This window comes from Phyllobates terribilis, unplaced genomic scaffold, assembly GCF_046119375.1.
Source record: "Phyllobates terribilis strain yellow unplaced genomic scaffold, ASM4611937v1 Scaffold_437__1_contigs__length_1545540, whole genome shotgun sequence".
NCBI classification, from domain to species: domain Eukaryota; kingdom Metazoa; phylum Chordata; class Amphibia; order Anura; family Dendrobatidae; genus Phyllobates; species Phyllobates terribilis.
Genome location: NW_027363197.1, coordinates 59,439 through 75,606, shown reverse-complemented (window position 1 = coordinate 75,606; position 16,168 = coordinate 59,439). Strand labels below are relative to the sequence as shown.

The 16,168-nt window shown below is 44.5% G+C and overlaps 9 non-coding genes across 9 annotated transcripts; all 9 read left to right on the top strand.

Annotated features, from left to right (window-relative positions):
- Positions 1 to 190: 190 nt before the first annotated feature.
- Positions 191 to 381, top strand: LOC141228114 (U2 spliceosomal RNA). Its single transcript, XR_012295038.1, has one exon. It is a non-coding gene; the product is annotated as a U2 spliceosomal RNA (small nuclear RNA).
- A 1,115-nt stretch (positions 382 to 1,496) lies between these two features.
- LOC141228102 (U2 spliceosomal RNA) lies at positions 1,497 to 1,687 on the top strand. The gene has a single exon (XR_012295027.1). It is a non-coding gene; the product is annotated as a U2 spliceosomal RNA (small nuclear RNA).
- Positions 1,688 to 2,802: 1,115 nt separating this feature from the next.
- Positions 2,803 to 2,993, top strand: LOC141228091 (U2 spliceosomal RNA). The gene has a single exon (XR_012295016.1). It is a non-coding gene; the product is annotated as a U2 spliceosomal RNA (small nuclear RNA).
- A 1,116-nt stretch (positions 2,994 to 4,109) lies between these two features.
- LOC141228306 (U2 spliceosomal RNA) lies at positions 4,110 to 4,300 on the top strand. The gene has a single exon (XR_012295221.1). It is a non-coding gene; the product is annotated as a U2 spliceosomal RNA (small nuclear RNA).
- Positions 4,301 to 5,421: 1,121 nt separating this feature from the next.
- LOC141228079 (U2 spliceosomal RNA) lies at positions 5,422 to 5,612 on the top strand. The gene has a single exon (XR_012295005.1). It is a non-coding gene; the product is annotated as a U2 spliceosomal RNA (small nuclear RNA).
- A 1,115-nt stretch (positions 5,613 to 6,727) lies between these two features.
- LOC141228068 (U2 spliceosomal RNA) lies at positions 6,728 to 6,918 on the top strand. Its single transcript, XR_012294994.1, has one exon. It is a non-coding gene; the product is annotated as a U2 spliceosomal RNA (small nuclear RNA).
- Positions 6,919 to 8,033: 1,115 nt separating this feature from the next.
- LOC141228056 (U2 spliceosomal RNA) lies at positions 8,034 to 8,224 on the top strand. The gene has a single exon (XR_012294982.1). It is a non-coding gene; the product is annotated as a U2 spliceosomal RNA (small nuclear RNA).
- Positions 8,225 to 9,340: 1,116 nt separating this feature from the next.
- On the top strand, positions 9,341 to 9,531 carry LOC141228305 (U2 spliceosomal RNA). Its single transcript, XR_012295220.1, has one exon. It is a non-coding gene; the product is annotated as a U2 spliceosomal RNA (small nuclear RNA).
- Positions 9,532 to 10,652: 1,121 nt separating this feature from the next.
- Positions 10,653 to 10,843, top strand: LOC141228711 (U2 spliceosomal RNA). Its single transcript, XR_012295514.1, has one exon. It is a non-coding gene; the product is annotated as a U2 spliceosomal RNA (small nuclear RNA).
- Positions 10,844 to 16,168: the final 5,325 nt, after the last annotated feature.

Here is a 16,168-nt window from a genome sequence, read left to right as displayed (position 1 = left end):
TGTTTAAAGAGGTGGAGTTATGCAGATCTAAAACGCGTGGATTGCAGCAGCAGCAAGCCGAAAAGTGCAGGCATGTAAGGGATCTAGAGGTTGACAACATGTCTTCTTAACGGGAGTCCAGGAGCTCATCTCCACAAATGGACTTTTCAGGATCCTTGGGTGGCTCCGTAGTTTGAAACCAATTCTGGTTATCGCTTCTCGGCCTTTTGGCTAAGATCAAGTGTAGTATCTGTTCTTATCAGTTTAATATCTGATACGTCCCCTATCTGGGGACCATATATTAAATGGATTTTTAGAACAGGGAGATGGAAAAAGAGCTTGCTCTGTCCACTCCACGCATTGACCTGGTATTGCAGTATCTCCAGGACCGGTGCACCCCTTCTTTAATGCAGTTTCTAAAATCAGAAAGAATTGAATTCAATGTTTTTTGTTCATTTTGCTTGTTTGTCGGATTTTGGGATGGACTCTTTGGCTTTGCTTTTCTTCTCCTCATTGGATTTTTCATGTTCAAAGTTGCAGAAGCCAGATTACAAGCTCATTTTGGTTCAACTTCAGCAACTGTGCATTGCATTGCCATGTAATGTGATGCAATGCTATCTTTCTAGCTCTCCCTTTTTACTTCCTTTTGGATAAACAGACATAGTAGGCAAGCATTTTGGAGCTTTCACCTAAATAACTACAGGTGGTGAGATAAGCTGCACAATATAATTGACCTTTCAGTATATTGTTGCACACACACCATCTATTTAGCAAATGCCCTTGTTATCAACAGCAGCCTTTTAAACTCACCTGAGCTAACAGGTATGTGCGCTGGTTACTCTGCTGCGCTTAAAATTTCTTTTTTGGTTTGCTACAATGCCTTTTCTGAAACGTTGTCTCCTTCTGCTGGAACACTGACTTCTTTCATTTAATGCCTGCAGACTATAAAAGAGAACCCAACCCAAAAAGTTTGGTTGATTAGTCTGTGGCATTCTGTTAAACTGTTGCTTATGGCGGTCTCTGTGAGCTTCTCAGCGACATTCAGCCAGCCAGGTATCCTGCCTGCAGTAGATGGAATGTGGCAATGGAACGCTGGCTGCGCGTGTCATAATAGGCTCTGAGCCTTTATATACCTGTGCACAGCAGCAGCCACCTTCAGTCTGCTGCTGGACAGCCAGCAGCAGCAGCAGCAGGAGAGGTATGTAATCAGGAGCCCTCCTGCTAAGGGTAGACAGCTGCTCGTTCCACCCCACCCCCCGCCTTAATTGGTTCTCCTCCCTTCCAACGGTGTTGAGGCGGGTGGGAACAGCAGGGGGTGAAGGTGCTGTGTTTAAAGAGGTGGAGTTATGCAGATCTAAAACGCGTGGATTGCAGCAGCAGCAAGCCGAAAAGTGCAGGCATGTAAGGGATCTAGAGGTTGACAACATGTCTTCTTAACGGGAGTCCAGGAGCTCATCTCCACAAATGGACTTTTCAGGATCCTTGGGTGGCTCCGTAGTTTGAAACCAATTCTGGTTATCGCTTCTCGGCCTTTTGGCTAAGATCAAGTGTAGTATCTGTTCTTATCAGTTTAATATCTGATACGTCCCCTATCTGGGGACCATATATTAAATGGATTTTTAGAACAGGGAGATGGAAAAAGAGCTTGCTCTGTCCACTCCACGCATTGACCTGGTATTGCAGTATCTCCAGGACCGGTGCACCCCTTCTTTAATGCAGTTTCTAAAATCAGAAAGAATTGAATTCAATGTTTTTTGTTCATTTTGCTTGTTTGTCGGATTTTGGGATGGACTCTTTGGCTTTGCTTTTCTTCTCCTCATTGGATTTTTCATGTTCAAAGTTGCAGAAGCCAGATTACAAGCTCATTTTGGTTCAACTTCAGCAACTGTGCATTGCATTGCCATGTAATGTGATGCAATGCTATCTTTCTAGCTCTCCCTTTTTACTTCCTTTTGGATAAACAGACATATTAGGCAAGCATTTTGGAGCTTTTACCTAAATAACTACAGGTGGTGAGATAAGCTGCACAATATAATTGACCTTTCAGTATATTGTTGCACACACACCATCTATTTAGCAAATGCCCTTGTTATCAACAGCAGCCTTTTAAACTCACCTGAGCTAACAGGTATGTGCGCTGGTTACTCTGCTGCGCTTAAAATTTCTTTTTTGGTTTGCTACAATGCCTTTTCTGAAACGTTGTCTCCTTCTGCTGGAACACTGACTTCTTTCATTTAATGCCTGCAGACTATAAAAGAGAACCCAACCCAAAAAGTTTGGTTGATTAGTCTGTGGCATTCTGTTAAACTGTTGCTTATGGCGGTCTCTGTGAGCTTCTCAGCGACATTCAGCCAGCCAGGTATCCTGCCTGCAGTAGATGGAATGTGGCAATGGAACGCTGGCTGCGCGTGTCATAATAGGCTCTGAGCCTTTATATACCTGTGCACAGCAGCAGCCACCTTCAGTCTGCTGCTGGACAGCCAGCAGCAGCAGCAGCAGGAGAGGTATGTAATCAGGAGCCCTCCTGCTAAGGGTAGACAGCTGCTCGTTCCACCCCACCCCCCGCCTTAATTGGTTCTCCTCCCTTCCAACGGTGTTGAGGCGGGTGGGAACAGCAGGGGGTGAAGGTGCTGTGTTTAAAGAGGTGGAGTTATGCAGATCTAAAACGCGTGGATTGCAGCAGCAGCAAGCCGAAAAGTGCAGGCATGTAAGGGATCTAGAGGTTGACAACATGTCTTCTTAACGGGAGTCCAGGAGCTCATCTCCACAAATGGACTTTTCAGGATCCTTGGGTGGCTCCGTAGTTTGAAACCAATTCTGGTTATCGCTTCTCGGCCTTTTGGCTAAGATCAAGTGTAGTATCTGTTCTTATCAGTTTAATATCTGATACGTCCCCTATCTGGGGACCATATATTAAATGGATTTTTAGAACAGGGAGATGGAAAAAGAGCTTGCTCTGTCCACTCCACGCATTGACCTGGTATTGCAGTATCTCCAGGACCGGTGCACCCCTTCTTTAATGCAGTTTCTAAAATCAGAAAGAATTGAATTCAATGTTTTTTGTTCATTTTGCTTGTTTGTCGGATTTTGGGATGGACTCTTTGGCTTTGCTTTTCTTCTCCTCATTGGATTTTTCATGTTCAAAGTTGCAGAAGCCAGATTACAAGCTCATTTTGGTTCAACTTCAGCAACTGTGTATTGCATTGCCATGTAATGTGATGCAATGCTATCTTTCTAGCTCTCCCTTTTTACTTCCTTTTGGATAAACAGACATATTAGGCAAGCATTTTGGAGCTTTCACCTAAATAACTACAGGTGGTGAGATAAGCTGCACAATAAAATTGACCTTTCAGTATATTGTTGCACACACACCATCTATTTAGCAAATGCCCTTGTTATCAACAGCAGCCTTTTAAACTCACCTGAGCTAACAGGTATGTGCGCTGGTTACTCTGCTGCGCTTAAAATTTCTTTTTTGGTTTGCTACAATGCCTTTTCTGAAACGTTGTCTCCTTCTGCTGGAACACTGACTTCTTTCATTTAATGCCTGCAGACTATAAAAGAGAACCCAACCCAAAAAGTTTGGTTGATTAGTCTGTGGCATTCTGTTAAACTGTTGCTTATGGCGGTCTCTGTGAGCTTCTCAGCGACATTCAGCCAGCCAGGTATCCTGCCTGCAGTAGATGGAATGTGGCAATGGAACGCTGGCTGCGCGTGTCATAATAGGCTCTGAGCCTTTATATACCTGTGCACAGCAGCAGCCACCTTCAGTCTGCTGCTGGACAGCCAGCAGCAGCAGCAGCAGGAGAGGTATGTAATCAGGAGCCCTCCTGCTAAGGGTAGACAGCTGCTCGTTCCACCCCACCCCCCCGCCTTAATTGGTTCTCCTCCCTTCCAACGGTGTTGAGGCGGGTGGGAACAGCAGGGGGTGAAGGTGCTGTGTTTAAAGAGGTGGAGTTATGCAGATCTAAAACGCGTGGATTGCAGCAGCAGCAAGCCGAAAAGTGCAGGCATGTAAGGGATCTAGAGGTTGACAACATGTCTTCTTAACGGGAGTCCAGGAGCTCATCTCCACAAATGGACTTTTCAGGATCCTTGGGTGGCTCCGTAGTTTGAAACCAATTCTGGTTATCGCTTCTCGGCCTTTTGGCTAAGATCAAGTGTAGTATCTGTTCTTATCAGTTTAATATCTGATACGTCCCCTATCTGGGGACCATATATTAAATGGATTTTTAGAACAGGGAGATGGAAAAAGAACTTGCTCTGTCCACTCCACGCATTGACCTGGTATTGCAGTATCTCCAGGACCGGTGCACCCCTTCTTTAATGCAGTTTCTAAAATCAGAAAGAATTGAATTCAATGTTTTTTGTTCATTTTGCTTGTTTGTCGGATTTTGGGATGGACTCTTTGGCTTTGCTTTTCTTCTCCTCATTGGATTTTTCATGTTCAAAGTTGCAGAAGCCAGATTACAAGCTCATTTTGGTTCAACTTCAGCAACTGTGCATTGCATTGCCATGTAATGTGATGCAATGCTATCTTTCTAGCTCTCCCTTTTTACTTCCTTTTGGATAAACAGACATATTAGGCAAGCATTTTGGAGCTTTCACCTAAATGACTACAGGTGGTGAGATAAGCTGCACAATATAATTGACCTTTCAGTATATTGTTGCACACACACCATCTATTTAGCAAATGCCCTTGTTATCAACAGCAGCCTTTTAAACTCACCTGAGCTAACAGGTATGTGCGCTGGTTACTCTGCTGCGCTTAAAATTTCTTTTTTGGTTTGCTACAATGCCTTTTCTGAAACGTTGTCTCCTTCTGCTGGAACACTGACTTCTTTCATTTAATGCCTGCAGACTATAAAAGAGAACGCAACCCAAAAAGTTTGGTTGATTAGTCTGTGGCATTCTGTTAAACTGTTGCTTATGGCGGTCTCTGTGAGCATCTCAGCGACATTCAGCCAGCCAGGTATCCTGCCTGCAGTAGATGGAATGTGGCAATGGAACGCTGGCTGCGCGTGTCATAATAGGCTCTGAGCCTTTATATACCTGTGCACAGCAGCAGCCACCTTCAGTCTGCTGCTGGACAGCCAGCAGCAGCAGCAGCAGCAGCAGGAGAGGTATGTAATCAGGAGCCCTCCTGCTAAGGGTAGACAGCTGCTCGTTCCACCCCACCCCCCGCCTTAATTGGTTCTCCTCCCTTCCAACGGTGTTGAGGCGGGTGGGAACAGCAGGGGGTGAAGGTGCTGTGTTTAAAGAGGTGGAGTTATGCAGATCTAAAACGCGTGGATTGCAGCAGCAGCAAGCCGAAAAGTGCAGGCATGTAAGGGATCTAGAGGTTGACAACATGTCTTCTTAACGGGAGTCCAGGAGCTCATCTCCACAAATGGACTTTTCAGGATCCTTGGGTGGCTCCGTAGTTTGAAACCAATTCTGGTTATCGCTTCTCGGCCTTTTGGCTAAGATCAAGTGTAGTATCTGTTCTTATCAGTTTAATATCTGATACGTCCCCTATCTGGGGACCATATATTAAATGGATTTTTAGAACAGGGAGATGGAAAAAGAGCTTGCTCTGTCCACTCCACGCATTGACCTGGTATTGCAGTATCTCCAGGACCGGTGCACCCCTTCTTTAATGCAGTTTCTAAAATCAGAAAGAATTGAATTCAATGTTTTTTGTTCATTTTGCTTGTTTGTCGGATTTTGGGATGGACTCTTTGGCTTTGCTTTTCTTCTCCTCATTGGATTTTTCATGTTCAAAGTTGCAGAAGCCAGATTACAAGCTCATTTTGGTTCAACTTCAGCAACTGTGCATTGCATTGCCATGTAATGTGATGCAATGCTATCTTTCTAGCTCTCCCTTTTTACTTCCTTTTGGATAAACAGACATAGTAGGCAAGCATTTTGGAGCTTTCACCTAAATAACTACAGGTGGTGAGATAAGCTGCACAATATAATTGACCTTTCAGTATATTGTTGCACACACACCATCTATTTAGCAAATGCCCTTGTTATCAACAGCAGCCTTTTAAACTCACCTGAGCTAACAGGTATGTGCGCTGGTTACTCTGCTGCGCTTAAAATTTCTTTTTTGGTTTGCTACAATGCCTTTTCTGAAACGTTGTCTCCTTCTGCTGGAACACTGACTTCTTTCATTTAATGCCTGCAGACTATAAAAGAGAACCCAACCCAAAAAGTTTGGTTGATTAGTCTGTGGCATTCTGTTAAACTGTTGCTTATGGCGGTCTCTGTGAGCTTCTCAGCGACATTCAGCCAGCCAGGTATCCTGCCTGCAGTAGATGGAATGTGGCAATGGAACGCTGGCTGCGCGTGTCATAATAGGCTCTGAGCCTTTATATACCTGTGCACAGCAGCAGCCACCTTCAGTCTGCTGCTGGACAGCCAGCAGCAGCAGCAGCAGGAGAGGTATGTAATCAGGAGCCCTCCTGCTAAGGGTAGACAGCTGCTCGTTCCACCCCACCCCCCGCCTTAATTGGTTCTCCTCCCTTCCAACGGTGTTGAGGCGGGTGGGAACAGCAGGGGGTGAAGGTGCTGTGTTTAAAGAGGTGGAGTTATGCAGATCTAAAACGCGTGGATTGCAGCAGCAGCAAGCCGAAAAGTGCAGGCATGTAAGGGATCTAGAGGTTGACAACATGTCTTCTTAACGGGAGTCCAGGAGCTCATCTCCACAAATGGACTTTTCAGGATCCTTGGGTGGCTCCGTAGTTTGAAACCAATTCTGGTTATCGCTTCTCGGCCTTTTGGCTAAGATCAAGTGTAGTATCTGTTCTTATCAGTTTAATATCTGATACGTCCCCTATCTGGGGACCATATATTAAATGGATTTTTAGAACAGGGAGATGGAAAAAGAGCTTGCTCTGTCCACTCCACGCATTGACCTGGTATTGCAGTATCTCCAGGACCGGTGCACCCCTTCTTTAATGCAGTTTCTAAAATCAGAAAGAATTGAATTCAATGTTTTTTGTTCATTTTGCTTGTTTGTCGGATTTTGGGATGGACTCTTTGGCTTTGCTTTTCTTCTCCTCATTGGATTTTTCATGTTCAAAGTTGCAGAAGCCAGATTACAAGCTCATTTTGGTTCAACTTCAGCAACTGTGCATTGCATTGCCATGTAATGTGATGCAATGCTATCTTTCTAGCTCTCCCTTTTTACTTCCTTTTGGATAAACAGACATATTAGGCAAGCATTTTGGAGCTTTTACCTAAATAACTACAGGTGGTGAGATAAGCTGCACAATATAATTGACCTTTCAGTATATTGTTGCACACACACCATCTATTTAGCAAATGCCCTTGTTATCAACAGCAGCCTTTTAAACTCACCTGAGCTAACAGGTATGTGCGCTGGTTACTCTGCTGCGCTTAAAATTTCTTTTTTGGTTTGCTACAATGCCTTTTCTGAAACGTTGTCTCCTTCTGCTGGAACACTGACTTCTTTCATTTAATGCCTGCAGACTATAAAAGAGAACCCAACCCAAAAAGTTTGGTTGATTAGTCTGTGGCATTCTGTTAAACTGTTGCTTATGGCGGTCTCTGTGAGCTTCTCAGCGACATTCAGCCAGCCAGGTATCCTGCCTGCAGTAGATGGAATGTGGCAATGGAACGCTGGCTGCGCGTGTCATAATAGGCTCTGAGCCTTTATATACCTGTGCACAGCAGCAGCCACCTTCAGTCTGCTGCTGGACAGCCAGCAGCAGCAGCAGCAGGAGAGGTATGTAATCAGGAGCCCTCCTGCTAAGGGTAGACAGCTGCTCGTTCCACCCCACCCCCCGCCTTAATTGGTTCTCCTCCCTTCCAACGGTGTTGAGGCGGGTGGGAACAGCAGGGGGTGAAGGTGCTGTGTTTAAAGAGGTGGAGTTATGCAGATCTAAAACGCGTGGATTGCAGCAGCAGCAAGCCGAAAAGTGCAGGCATGTAAGGGATCTAGAGGTTGACAACATGTCTTCTTAACGGGAGTCCAGGAGCTCATCTCCACAAATGGACTTTTCAGGATCCTTGGGTGGCTCCGTAGTTTGAAACCAATTCTGGTTATCGCTTCTCGGCCTTTTGGCTAAGATCAAGTGTAGTATCTGTTCTTATCAGTTTAATATCTGATACGTCCCCTATCTGGGGACCATATATTAAATGGATTTTTAGAACAGGGAGATGGAAAAAGAGCTTGCTCTGTCCACTCCACGCATTGACCTGGTATTGCAGTATCTCCAGGACCGGTGCACCCCTTCTTTAATGCAGTTTCTAAAATCAGAAAGAATTGAATTCAATGTTTTTTGTTCATTTTGCTTGTTTGTCGGATTTTGGGATGGACTCTTTGGCTTTGCTTTTCTTCTCCTCATTGGATTTTTCATGTTCAAAGTTGCAGAAGCCAGATTACAAGCTCATTTTGGTTCAACTTCAGCAACTGTGTATTGCATTGCCATGTAATGTGATGCAATGCTATCTTTCTAGCTCTCCCTTTTTACTTCCTTTTGGATAAACAGACATATTAGGCAAGCATTTTGGAGCTTTCACCTAAATAACTACAGGTGGTGAGATAAGCTGCACAATAAAATTGACCTTTCAGTATATTGTTGCACACACACCATCTATTTAGCAAATGCCCTTGTTATCAACAGCAGCCTTTTAAACTCACCTGAGCTAACAGGTATGTGCGCTGGTTACTCTGCTGCGCTTAAAATTTCTTTTTTGGTTTGCTACAATGCCTTTTCTGAAACGTTGTCTCCTTCTGCTGGAACACTGACTTCTTTCATTTAATGCCTGCAGACTATAAAAGAGAACCCAACCCAAAAAGTTTGGTTGATTAGTCTGTGGCATTCTGTTAAACTGTTGCTTATGGCGGTCTCTGTGAGCTTCTCAGCGACATTCAGCCAGCCAGGTATCCTGCCTGCAGTAGATGGAATGTGGCAATGGAACGCTGGCTGCGCGTGTCATAATAGGCTCTGAGCCTTTATATACCTGTGCACAGCAGCAGCCACCTTCAGTCTGCTGCTGGACAGCCAGCAGCAGCAGCAGCAGGAGAGGTATGTAATCAGGAGCCCTCCTGCTAAGGGTAGACAGCTGCTCGTTCCACCCCACCCCCCCGCCTTAATTGGTTCTCCTCCCTTCCAACGGTGTTGAGGCGGGTGGGAACAGCAGGGGGTGAAGGTGCTGTGTTTAAAGAGGTGGAGTTATGCAGATCTAAAACGCGTGGATTGCAGCAGCAGCAAGCCGAAAAGTGCAGGCATGTAAGGGATCTAGAGGTTGACAACATGTCTTCTTAACGGGAGTCCAGGAGCTCATCTCCACAAATGGACTTTTCAGGATCCTTGGGTGGCTCCGTAGTTTGAAACCAATTCTGGTTATCGCTTCTCGGCCTTTTGGCTAAGATCAAGTGTAGTATCTGTTCTTATCAGTTTAATATCTGATACGTCCCCTATCTGGGGACCATATATTAAATGGATTTTTAGAACAGGGAGATGGAAAAAGAACTTGCTCTGTCCACTCCACGCATTGACCTGGTATTGCAGTATCTCCAGGACCGGTGCACCCCTTCTTTAATGCAGTTTCTAAAATCAGAAAGAATTGAATTCAATGTTTTTTGTTCATTTTGCTTGTTTGTCGGATTTTGGGATGGACTCTTTGGCTTTGCTTTTCTTCTCCTCATTGGATTTTTCATGTTCAAAGTTGCAGAAGCCAGATTACAAGCTCATTTTGGTTCAACTTCAGCAACTGTGCATTGCATTGCCATGTAATGTGATGCAATGCTATCTTTCTAGCTCTCCCTTTTTACTTCCTTTTGGATAAACAGACATATTAGGCAAGCATTTTGGAGCTTTCACCTAAATGACTACAGGTGGTGAGATAAGCTGCACAATATAATTGACCTTTCAGTATATTGTTGCACACACACCATCTATTTAGCAAATGCCCTTGTTATCAACAGCAGCCTTTTAAACTCACCTGAGCTAACAGGTATGTGCGCTGGTTACTCTGCTGCGCTTAAAATTTCTTTTTTGGTTTGCTACAATGCCTTTTCTGAAACGTTGTCTCCTTCTGCTGGAACACTGACTTCTTTCATTTAATGCCTGCAGACTATAAAAGAGAACGCAACCCAAAAAGTTTGGTTGATTAGTCTGTGGCATTCTGTTAAACTGTTGCTTATGGCGGTCTCTGTGAGCATCTCAGCGACATTCAGCCAGCCAGGTATCCTGCCTGCAGTAGATGGAATGTGGCAATGGAACGCTGGCTGCGCGTGTCATAATAGGCTCTGAGCCTTTATATACCTGTGCACAGCAGCAGCCACCTTCAGTCTGCTGCTGGACAGCCAGCAGCAGCAGCAGCAGCAGCAGGAGAGGTATGTAATCAGGAGCCCTCCTGCTAAGGGTAGACAGCTGCTCGTTCCACCCCACCCCCCGCCTTAATTGGTTCTCCTCCCTTCCAACGGTGTTGAGGCGGGTGGGAACAGCAGGGGGTGAAGGTGCTGTGTTTAAAGAGGTGGAGTTATGCAGATCTAAAACGCGTGGATTGCAGCAGCAGCAAGCCGAAAAGTGCAGGCATGTAAGGGATCTAGAGGTTGACAACATGTCTTCTTAACGGGAGTCCAGGAGCTCATCTCCACAAATGGACTTTTCAGGATCCTTGGGTGGCTCCGTAGTTTGAAACCAATTCTGGTTATCGCTTCTCGGCCTTTTGGCTAAGATCAAGTGTAGTATCTGTTCTTATCAGTTTAATATCTGATACGTCCCCTATCTGGGGACCATATATTAAATGGATTTTTAGAACAGGGAGATGGAAAAAGAGCTTGCTCTGTCCACTCCACGCATTGACCTGGTATTGCAGTATCTCCAGGACCAGTGCACCCCTTCTTTAATGCAGTTTCTAAAATCAGAAAGAATTGAATTCAATGTTTTTTGTTCATTTTGCTTGTTTGTCGGATTTTGGGATGGACTCTTTGGCTTTGCTTTTCTTCTCCTCATTGGATTTTTCATGTTCAAAGTTGCAGAAGCCAGATTACAAGCTCATTTTGGTTCAACTTCAGCAACTGTGCATTGCATTGCCATGTAATGTGATGCAATGCTATCTTTCTAGCTCTCCCTTTTTACTTCCTTTTGGATAAACAGACATATTAGGCAAGCATTTTGGAGCTTTCACCTAAATAACTACAGGTGGTGAGATAAGCTGCACAATATAATTGACCTTTCAGTATATTGTTGCACACACACCATCTATTTAGCAAATGCCCTTGTTATCAACAGCAGCCTTTTAAACTCACCTGAGCTAACAGGTATGTGCGCTGGTTACTCTGCTGCGCTTAAAATTTCTTTTTTGGTTTGCTACAATGCCTTTTCTGAAACGTTGTCTCCTTCTGCTGGAACACTGACTTCTTTCATTTAATGCCTGCAGACTATAAAAGAGAACCCAACCCAAAAAGTTTGGTTGATTAGTCTGTGGCATTCTGTTAAACTGTTGCTTATGGCGGTCTCTGTGAGCTTCTCAGCGACATTCAGCCAGCCAGGTATCCTGCCTGCAGTAGATGGAATGTGGCAATGGAACGCTGGCTGCGCGTGTCATAATAGGCTCTGAGCCTTTATATACCTGTGCACAGCAGCAGCCACCTTCAGTCTGCTGCTGGACAGCCAGCAGCAGCAGCAGCAGGAGAGGTATGTAATCAGGAGCCCTCCTGCTAAGGGTAGACAGCTGCTCGTTCCACCCCACCCCCCGCCTTAATTGGTTCTCCTCCCTTCCAACGGTGTTGAGGCGGGTGGGAACAGCAGGGGGTGAAGGTGCTGTGTTTAAAGAGGTGGAGTTATGCAGATTTAAAACGCGTGGATTGCAGCAGCAGCAAGCCGAAAAGTGCAGGCATGTAAGGGATCTAGAGGTTGACAACATGTCTTCTTAACGGGAGTCCAGGAGCTCATCTCCACAAATGGACTTTTCAGGATCCTTGGGTGGCTCCGTAGTTTGAAACCAATTCTGGTTATCGCTTCTCGGCCTTTTGGCTAAGATACCACATCTTGCCAGAAGGATTCTAAGCCAATCGTGCCCTTGGCCTTGAGGCATCGGCGGTGTAAAAGCCGTCTTAAGCCTCATGCTGCTTTAGGGGGCAGATACGCAAAGAAACCAAGAAGGCGATCGACCCTATCTACCTTTTGAAGATGGCATCAGCAGTAGCGGCCGCAGTGCGCTATGCCAGAGCTGGTGACCTTCGCATCAAGAACTCTTTCAAGATCGAAGTGGACGATGCATCCAAGGAGAAGTTGACCTTGAAGTTTTTCGTGAGGAGAGTGCTGCTGGAGATCCTAGGAGTAAAGAGGGAAGACATCCTGGCCCTTCAAGATCGCCCCGGTTCCTTCACTTTGACTCTGGAGTCGGAGTATGCGTGCCAGAACCTCTTCCGCCAGATTCACCTGCACCTTTCAGATGAGGATCTTAAAGGACTCACCTTTGTCATCCTTTACTCCGGTGGAGAGAAGCCGCTCGTGGTTCAGATGAGCAACCCTCATGTTCCCTTAGTTAATATTATTTGCTTTCTTCAAAACTATTTCCCAGAACTGCGGTATTCCCACAAGGTCATGAATGAGGAAAACCTCTGGACGGGAAAGCATAAATTTTTTGTTAAATTTTGTGAAGATCCAAATGGCATTGGTGGTCAGCGTCATCCTCCGTCAAGTTTCCTGATCGGTAGGGAGCGGGGGCGCCTCTTCTACCCGGACATGCCCCTCTTCTGCCGGAAATGCATGTGTTTCGGTCACACTTATGAGAACTGCAAGGAGGAGGTGGCAATCTGTAAGAAGTGCTACAAGCATGGACATGCCACAATGGACTGTACCAATGAGATGGTGTGCAACATCTGCCGGGTCCCAGGTCACTCCTTCCGGGAGTGTCCTTTGAAGAAAAAGGCGGAAACCTATGCTGAAACGCTGGCAAAGCAACCTGCCCGTGTGCCTCCATCTGCTCCCGGGGGGCAGAGGCAACCCTCTGCTGTTCCTGCTCCTGCGGGTGCGTCTACAGCGCGGGGGCAGTCTTCTAGCTCTCCAGTACCTGCTCCACAGACCAAGCCTGCTAGTACATCAGGTGGTACGTCTGCACCTGCTGCACAGAGGAAGCCAACCAACCCTCCTGCTCCTGCTGCTAAGGGGGGTCCCACCGGTGCTCCTGTATCTACTGTGCGAACACAACCCCCTGTAGGCGGGTCCACAAGCACTTCAGTGCCTGCTGCACAGGGAAAACCTGCCAGTTCTCCTATTCCTGCTGCGCATAAGCCCACGTCTATGCAGAAACCTCCAGCTGAGAAACCTGTCCGTCCTGAGAGGAGGGAAGCTTCATCTAAGGACTGGGCTGCTGATTCTGATCCGGGTGATATGGTGGTGGAGGGGAGTCCCTCTGCTGAAATCGGGACATTTAGCTCGGAGGAAGAAGCAATGGAGCTGGAAACTCGTAGGAAAAGGAAAACAGATGATAGGTCTGATGAGAATGTGGCCAGGGAGACTTCCAAGAAGTGTCCATTAAAACCAAGTCTTCTGCAATACAAGCCAATGGCTCCCGCTGCCCCTCCTGAGGAGCCAAGGCCTTCAGACCCTATAAACATTTCTTTTTCGGACTCAGAAGTGCAGAGCCCGTTAACATCGGTGGGCTTTATGTCTGATTCTGACAGTAGTGTGACCTGAACTAACCTATCATGACCTCATCAATTAAAGTAGCCTCGCTCAATGTGAGGAGTATAAGGGGCTCTACAAGAAGGGCTGCTTTGTTTTCCTACCTGTCAACAGTGGACTGTGATGTCTTTTGTTTGCAAGAATGTAACATTGACTTTGATATGAATTATGCAGATTTAAGAAAAGATTGGCCTCATGGGCCCTCTATCTGGTCCGGAGATAATGAAAATCGTTCCTCTGGCATTGGAGTGCTGTTTAGGTCGCATGACTTTAAAATCAACTCTTTTGTGGACATTTCTTCTGGACGTGCTCTTTTCTTAAATATTAGTTTTAAAGGTGTGGACTTTAGACTTTTGAACATTTATGCTTCTCCGGTGAAGGAAGAGAGACATCAGTTGTTTGAAGATGTGCAATATTACCTACCTGGTTCATCGCCTCTGATGTTCTGTGGGGATTTCAATTGTGTCTTGCCTGGTGAAGGGAGAAGCGGGAGTTCCGCCGTTCCTAAAAAAGACAAAACAGAGAAACAACTAAAGGATTTGTTAACTGATTTTTTTCTTAGAGACTCCTGGAAAGAGATCCGTAGTAATGATCCCGGTTATACTTGGGAGAACTCTTCTTCTAAATCTCGTATTGATTTTATTTTCATGTCCCAATATGTGAATGTCAAATCTGTTGTCTTAATCCCAAACATTTTTTCAGATCATAAGATGTTGCTATCAGAGTTAGAATTACCTGGGCTTGTCAAGGCAAGAGGAGTTTGGAGGCTAAATACAACATTGTTACAAGATCCTAAGGTAAGAACAGATTTTAAAGCGTTTTTTAATTATTTAAGAACAAAACAACAAAAATTTTTAACTCTGCTAGAATGGTGGGAATACAGCAAGATGAAGATAAAAAGTTTTTTTATCAAGGTCAGCATAGCCAATGCAAGAGAAAAGTCCGCTTGGCATAAAAGGCTTATTACTAAATTGCAGACCTGTTATCAACTAAGAGATGTGGGACTTGAAATGGACGATTTAATTGAAGCAACAAAAAAAGAAATTAAAAAGAGTATAGAGTCGAAGGGTAAGGAAATAATTTATAACTCAAAAATTGAAGTGATGGAGAAAAATGAAAAGTGCTCAAGATTTTTTTTTAAAAAAGTAGTTGCTGCTAAGGAAATGATAACAGAATTAGAGGGTGAAACTACAACTGAAGGTATGCTCAACCAAGCTCACCAGTTTTATCAGCAGCTTTTTAATGAGAAAACTATAGACCAGTCTTTTACTGAAGATGCCCTTAATTCATTAAAAAATAGTCTGAGCCGCGAAGACCAAGAATTGTTATGCACTGAAGTCACCTTGTCGGAAGTAGATGCTGCTATCAAAAGTTTTTCCTATGGGAAAACCCCTGGTTCTGACGGTTTGCCTGTTGAATTTTATCGTGAATTTTGGAATTTTTTAAAACCCGACTTGTTTTTAGTAATCAAAGAAGCTTTTAAGTGTGATATCCTGCCTATATCTTGGAGAAGTGGTCTGGTCTCCCTGATTTTTAAAAAAGGAGCAAAATCCCATCTGGCAAACTGGAGACCAATCACACTGTTGAATGTTGATTACAAGTTGATGTCCAAAATTTTAGTGAACCGTTTTAAAAAAGTTTTATCCAAAGTTATTTATGAAGACCAGGTATGTGGGGTGCCAGGAAGAGGAGTTGCGGAGCATCTCAATACCATCCGCGATGTCATATGGTACCAGCAATCCAGGAAGCAAGACTTAGCAATTTTATCGTTGGATTTTCAAAAGGCTTTTGATCGTGTCTCTCATTGTTTTTTATGGTTGGTTTTAAAAAAAATGGGCTTCCCTGAAATTTTTATCAAGCAAGTGGCACTTTTATATAAGAACTCTTTTAGTAAAATTTTAATCAATGGATTTTTGTCTAATGAAGTGTTTTTGCATTCAGGTGTGAAGCAAGGCTGCCCTTTGTCCCCAGTGCTATTTATATGTGCAATAGAGCCTCTTTTATCTATGCTACGAGAGGATAAAGTGATTAAAGGTGTCCCTATCCCTGGAGGACATGGAAGAGATGTGAAGGTAATGGGCTACATGGATGATATTACTATTTTTTGTTCATCACCTGCCGCTCTCAGGAGAGCTATAAGAACGACCAATTTTTTTTGTGAAGCCTCAGGTTTTAAGTTAAACATTGAGAAATGTGATTGTTTTGTCCGTGGCAATTGGGCGGATGTGTCCATCCCTGATCTCCCGATGCAGTCAGAGAAGATTAAAATTCTGGGCGTGATTTTTGATCGACAGAATGATGGAATGAAGAGCTGGGATGGAGTAAGGGACAAAATACAAAAGAAGATTGACTTTTGGAAATTAAGAAAATTAACAATCGAAGGTAAAGTTTTAATTATTAAGGCCCTTCTGCTTCCTGTCATGTTATATCTCAGTTATGTTTATCCCCCAAGTGACCTTACAGCGAGAAGATTACAGAGAATGCTGTTTGAATTTGTGTGGAACTCTAAGTTCGAAAAGGTGAAGAGAGAAACA